The sequence below is a fragment of the Rhinoraja longicauda genome, chromosome 19 (genome assembly GCF_053455715.1).
Source record: "Rhinoraja longicauda isolate Sanriku21f chromosome 19, sRhiLon1.1, whole genome shotgun sequence".
NCBI classification, from domain to species: Eukaryota; Metazoa; Chordata; class Chondrichthyes; order Rajiformes; family Arhynchobatidae; genus Rhinoraja; species Rhinoraja longicauda.
Genome location: NC_135971.1, coordinates 21,757,827 through 21,764,667, shown reverse-complemented (window position 1 = coordinate 21,764,667; position 6,841 = coordinate 21,757,827).

Sequence of the window (6,841 nt, the reverse complement as noted above, 5' to 3'; positions counted from 1 at the left end):
AGGTTTATTGAAATCATATCATATCATATCATATATATACAGCCGGAAACAGGCCTTTTCGGCCCACCAAGCCGTGCCGCCCAGCGATCCCCGCACATTAACACTATCCTACACCCACTAGGGACAATTTTTACATTTACCCAGCCAATTAACCTACATACCTGTACGTCTTTGGAGTTATATTTTTTAGGTTATTCACGTTTTAAAGTTTAAAAGGAGGGGAGAGGGAGGGAGTGGGGGAGAGGGGAGGGGGGGGTGGTTGAGGAGAGAAGGGAGGAGGGGGGACTGCACCAATGCAGGAGAGGTTTGGGCCCAACGGGTCAACTTTGTCTAGTGCTTATTAAACACTAGACCAAGTGGACCCGTTGGGCCCAAACCACTCCTGCATTGGTGCCAAAGATACTAGAGGACCAAGATGGAGCACTCCGTTGAAATCGCCTACACTGAAGTGTTGCACGCAAAGGAGCGTAACGTCCGCCATTTTAGTAAGCAAAACCCACCGTTCGCTCTGCCTCTCGCAGTGTAATCAGTGTTGTGGGGGAACAGTATGTGTGATGATCCCATTAAAATGCAGAATGTATCTCATCTATCGATTCACAGAATTTTGTTATTTTTCTTTTAAAATGTTTCTGCAAGTTTCTGCCTACTAAAATGGCGCCGTGACATACTACGGTTTTTTAGGGTCGAGTGGTCCATCTTGCTCTGCTCTATTATCTGTGATTGGTGCAGCACCCTTGCCTCCCCCACCCCTCTCCCCTCGCCTCCCCAACCCCCCTCCCTCCCAGCACTCTCCCTCTTCCCCCCTCTCCCTCTCCCCCCCTAGGGTTGCCTCTCCTGCATTGGTGCAGCACCCTCTCCTCACACCCCTCCCCCTCCCGCCCGGGAGCAACTCGCGATTGCCGTAGCAACCCCCCTCCCGGCTCGGGCGGCCGCAATTGGTGGGGGGTGGTGGGGGGGGGGGGGGAAGGGAAGAGTCCTGTCCCGTCCCGGTGCGGGGATGTTCAGTGGTAAACGGCGGCAGCTCTCCCAGGGTTGCTGGACGGTATGGGGAAGGCGCTGAGCCGGCCGGGGAGAGGAGGCGGGGGACGGGGGGAGCCGAGAGCAGGCCCAGCCCCAGGCCTCGGCCTCCCCCTCCACCAACGCCTGGCCTGACTGCTGCTGCTGCTGCTGCCGCCGCCTTTCCCCTTGGCCCACCTCAGGCTCGCGGTTACCCGGTCAAGTCCAGGCCCAGGCGCCGGGCCTGGCGCCCCCCGCCCCCAAGGGACAAGTGGCCGAGCCCTGCTCAACGAGTCCCAGGCATGGACCCGTTTGTTCTGCACACGCGCGGATGCGGCGGCCATCTTACATAAGAACCCGATCAACGGAGCCCCAACTGCCCCTGCGTGGTTTTTAAAACTTTAAAATGTGAATAACGTTAAGATAATAACACCGATTTGAATGAAACTTCTTCCATAGGACCACGGGACGACGGTGACTAAGGTGGGCCTAAAATTGTCATGCTATTGTGTACCGTTTTGGCTGTGGTTCAGGAACAAACCAACAAACAATAGGTGCAGGAGGAGGCCATTCGGCCCTTCGAGCCAGCACCACCATTCATCATGATCATGGCTGATCATCCACAATCAGTACCCCGTTCCTGCCTTCTCCCCATACCCCCTGACTCCGCTATCCTTAAGAGCTCTATCTAGCTCTCTCTTGAATGCATTCAGAGAATTGGCCTCCACTGCCTTCTGAGGCAGAGAATTCCACAGATTCACAACTCTCTGACTGCAAACGTTTTTCCTCATCTCCGTTCTAAATGGCCTACCCCTTATTCTTAAACTGTGGCCCCTGGTTCTGGACTCCCCCAACATTGGGAACATGTTTCCTGCCTCTAACGTGTCCAACCCCTTAATAAACTTATACGCTTCGATAAGATCCCCTCTCATCCTTCTAAATTCCAGTGTATACAAGCCTAGTCGCTCCAGTCTTTCAACATATGACAGTCCCGCCAAGAGTTTTAGTATATTGCCGTAGTTCCTGCCTCAACTACCTCCTCTGACAGCCTGTTCCATACACCCACCACCCTTTGTGTGAAAAAGTTACCCCTTAGATTCCTCCTTCACCTTAAACCTATGTCCTCCTGTTCTTGATTCACCTACTCTGAGCAAGAGTAGGGGAGTGTCAGTGCTTCTACCCGATCTATTCCTCTCTTGATTTTACGCATCTCTATAAGATCACCCCTCATCCTCCTGCGCTCCCAAGGAATAGAGTCCCAGCCTACTCAACCTCCCCCGACAGCTCATACCCTTGAGTTCTGGCAACATCCTCGTAAATCTTCTCTGCACCCTTTCCAAATTGGTAATATCTTTCCTATAACATGGTGGCCTGAACTGAACAAAGTCCTCCAAATGCGGCCTCACCAGCATCTTGTATAACTGCAACATGTCCTTTGCCAATGATTCCTGCATTCATCCATCTATTGGCAGCCAAGCCTTTGCTCCTAACCACTGGCACCTCTAGCGGTGACAGTGGCGCAGCGGTAGAGTTGCCGCCTCACAGCGAATGCCTGGGTTCCATCCCGACCACGGGCGCTGTCTGTACGGAGTTTGTACGTTCCCCCTGTGACCTGCGTGTGGTTTTCTCCGAGATCTTCGGTTTCCTCCCACACTCCAAAGACGTGCAGGTTTGTAGGTTAATTGGCTTGGGAAATGTAAAAATTGGCCCTAATGGGTATAGGATGGTGTTAATGTGCAGGAATCGCTGGTCGGCGCGGACCCGGTGGGCCGAAGGGCCTGTTTCCGTGCTGTATCTCTAAACTAAACTAAACCTTCCCCTCACCGTGGCTCTTGAATGCAAGTTGTTGATCCATGGAGGAACTAACCAGTGGTGCAGCGTGGTATTGGGCCTCTCAGCCAACTAAGACCAGTTTTCCTAGTCCTGCCTCATTGAGTATTGGGAGGTTGTTCCAGTTGTACAACAGTTGTGAGATTGGCCATCTCACCTGGCCTAGGCGCCACGCTCCCTGAGGGACTCCTGTGGGGATGGGGGGAGATTTCAAGCGCACTCTCGTAATTTTGTCCAGATTAAAGGAGACAATAGACAATAGGTGCAGGAAGAGGCCATTCGGCCCTTCGAGCCAGTACCGCCATTTAATGTGATCATGGCTGATCATTCTCAATCAGTACCCCGTTCCTGCCTTCTCCCCATACCCCCTGACTCCGCTATCCTTAAGATCTCTATCTAGCTCTCTCTTGAATGCATTCAGAGAATTGGCCTCCACTGCCTTCTGAGGCAGAGAATTCCACAGATTCACAACTCTCTGACTGAAAAAGTTTTTCCTCATCTCAGTTCTAAATGGCCTACCCCTTATTCTTAAACTGTGGCCCCTGGTTCTGGACTCCCCCAACATTGGGAACATGTTTCCTGCCTCTAACGTGTCTAACCCCTTAATAATCTTATACGTTTCGATAAGATCTCCTCTCATCCTTCTAAATGACAGTGTATACAAGCCTAGTCGCTCCAGTCTTTCAACATACGACAGTCCCGCCATTCCGAGAATTAACCTAGTAAACCTACGCTGCACGCCCTCAATAGCAAGAAGGAGGTGCCAGAAAACACCATTTGCCGGAAAATCAGCGGTGGACCTGTATTTTGATGACGTCAGTGGAAAGCACAAGCCTTTTACAGTCGCTGTCCAGCAGCGATGTTAGCTTTGCCATCATCCTCCTCTCTCCCACCGCCTGCACTGCGTCGAGGGGGCAATAAAATACCCGTTGCCAACACAAGGGATGGCAGGTGCTGGTGTACATACCTTTGGACTTTACATCCAGACTTTAGAGATAAAGCGCATAAACGGGCCCTTCGTCCCACCGAGTCCACGTCGACCTGCGGTCGGCCCGCCCACTAGCACTATCCTTCACACAGGGGACAAATGAACAACTTTACTGAAGCCAATGAAGTCACAACCAGCACTGCTCCCAGCGGATGAGTCAACAATAACAGCTAATGAATACACAGTAAACTGATGAGAATTTATCCTTGTCTTTAGTTTTATTTATAACTAGACCAAGTGGACCCGTTGGGCCCAAACCTCTCCTGCATTGGTGCAGCACCCTGTCCTCCCGTCCTCCCCTCTCTCCTCAACCCCCCCCCCTCCCCTCCCTTCTCCCCAACTCCCCACTCCCTCCCTCTCCCCTCCTTTTGAACTTAAAAATGTGAATAACTTTAAAAATATAACACCGATTTCAATAAAACTACTTGCATAATCACTAAAGTGACAATGGTGAGTAAGGTGGGCCTAAAATTGTTGCGCTTTGTACCGTTTTGGCTGAAGTTCAGTCACAAACAAGATAACAACGACAGTTTTAGTATATAGATGAATGCTCTCTTGCTATCCACTTTGCTGCTGTAACACTAAATTTCCCCGGTGTGGGACGAATAAAGGAATTTATTATTATTATTATTATTATTGAACCTCCAAACCTGTACGTCTTTGGAGTGGGGGAGGAAGCCGCAGCACCCGGAGGAAACCCACGCGCTCACGGGGAGAACGTACAAACTCTGTACAGACAGTACCCGTAGTCAGGATTGAACCTGGGTCTCCGGCCCTGTGAGACTGCAACTCTACCGCTGTGCCACCTGTTACCTGTTTAGGCTTTGTAGTTAGAATCTCCTTAAAAGCCTCTCCACCTCCCCTTGACACTTCTTTTATCAGTCTTTGGACTTCATACCCTAATATAAAAGCCATTTGTCTTTGACCTGAAGCATTAATCTGTTTCTTTCTCTGCAGATTCAGCTTGTTATTCATTAAAGGATGTGGGCTTTGCAGACTGAGACAGCAATTAATTGCCCAACCCCAATTGCTCTTGAGAACTTGATCTTGGGCGGCACGGTAGCGCAGCGGTAGAGTTGCTGCTTTACAGCGAATGCAGCGCCGGAGACGCAGGTTCGATCCTGACTACGGGTGCTGCACTGTAAGGAGTTTGTACGTTCTCCCCGTGACCTGCGTGGGTTTACTCCGAGATCTTCGGTTTCCTCCCACACTCCAAAGACGTACAGGTATGTAGGTTAATTGGCTGGGTAAATGTAAAAATTGTCCCTAGTGGGTGTAGGATAGTGTTAATGTACGGGGATTACTGGGCGGCACGGACTTGGAGGGCCGAAAAGGCCTGTTTCCGGCTGTATGTATATGATATGATATGATATGATATAGATCTATATCTATTTTGCATGGATAGGGCAATTGTGGAGGCATAAGGACCAAAGCCAGGAGGGTGGGACTACTGTAGCTGGGACATGTTGGCCTGTTTCCACACTATCACTATGACTAGACACAAAAAGCCGGAGTAACTCAGTGGGTCAGACGGCATCTCTGGAGAAAAGGAATAGGTGACGTTTCGGGTGGAGACGAAGAGCTGAGTTACTCCAGCTTTTTGTGTCCATCTTCGGTTTAAACCAGCATTTGCAGTCCCTTCCTACACAAGCGAGGCACAAAATGCTGGAGTAACTCAGCGGGACAGGCAGCGTCTCTGGAGAGAAGGAATGGGTGACTGAAGAAGGGTCTCGACCCAAAACGTCACCCATTCCTTCTCTCCAGAGATGCTGCCTGTCCCGCTGAGTTACTCCAGCATTTTGAGTCTACCTTTGATTTTAAACTAGCATCTGCAGTTCTTTCCTACACATCCTTCCTACACAAATTGATCTATATATACACACACACTGAACTTTGTTTCTCTCATAAAAACATAGAAACATGGAAAATAGGTGCAGGAGGAGACCATTTGGCCCTTTGAGCCAGCACCGCCATTCATTGTAATCATGGCTGATCATCCACAATCAGTAACCTGTGCCCAACTTCTCCCCATATCCCTTGATTCCACTAGCCCCCAGAGCTCTATCTACCTCTCTTAAATTCATCCAGTGATTTGGCCCCATTTATTATATTGTTTACAATGTACTATGTTTACATATTCTGATGTGCTGCTGCAAGTAAGAACTGCAAGTGAGAAAGATAGACACAAAATGCTGGAGTAACTCAACAGGACAGGCAGCATCTCTGGATAGAAGGAATGGGTGACGTATTGGGATCGACACCCTTCCTCAGACTTCATTGAGAACAGACTTCTGATTCCATTGTTCCAACTGGGACATATTGCGATAAACGCAATGCGAGCATTTATATCCAGAGGGCTAGAATACAAAAACAGGGGTGTAATGCTGAGGCTTTATATGGTGCAGGTCAGGCCGCATTTGGAGTACTGTGAGCAATTTTGGGCACCGTATCTGAGGGAGGACGTGCTGGCTCTGGAGAGGGTCCAGAGGAGGTTTACAAGAACGATCCCAGGAATGAGGACCTATGATGAGCGTTCGACAGCATTGGGCCTGTACTCGCTGGAGTTTAGAAGGATGAGGGTGGACCTCATTGAAATTTACCGACTATTGAGAATCTTGGATAGAGTGGGTGTGGAGAGGATGTTTCCACTGGTGGAAGATTCTGGGTCTAGAGGCCACAGCCTCAGAACTAAAGGACGTTCCTTTAGAAAGGAGATGAGGAGGGATTTCTTTAGGCAGGGGGAGGTGAATCTGTGGAATTCTTTGCCACAGAAGGCTGTGGAAGCCAAGTCAGTGGATATATTAAAGGCGGAGATGGATATATTCTTGATTCGTACGGGTGTCAGGGGAAGGCAGGAGAATGGGGTTAGGAGGGAGAGATAGATCAACCATGACTGAATGGTGGAGTCGACTAGGCTTGTATACACTTAGAAGGATGAGAGGGGATCTTATCGAAACGTATAAGATTATTAAGGGGTTGGACACGTTAGAGGCAGGAAACATGTTCCCAATGTTGGGGGAGTCCAGA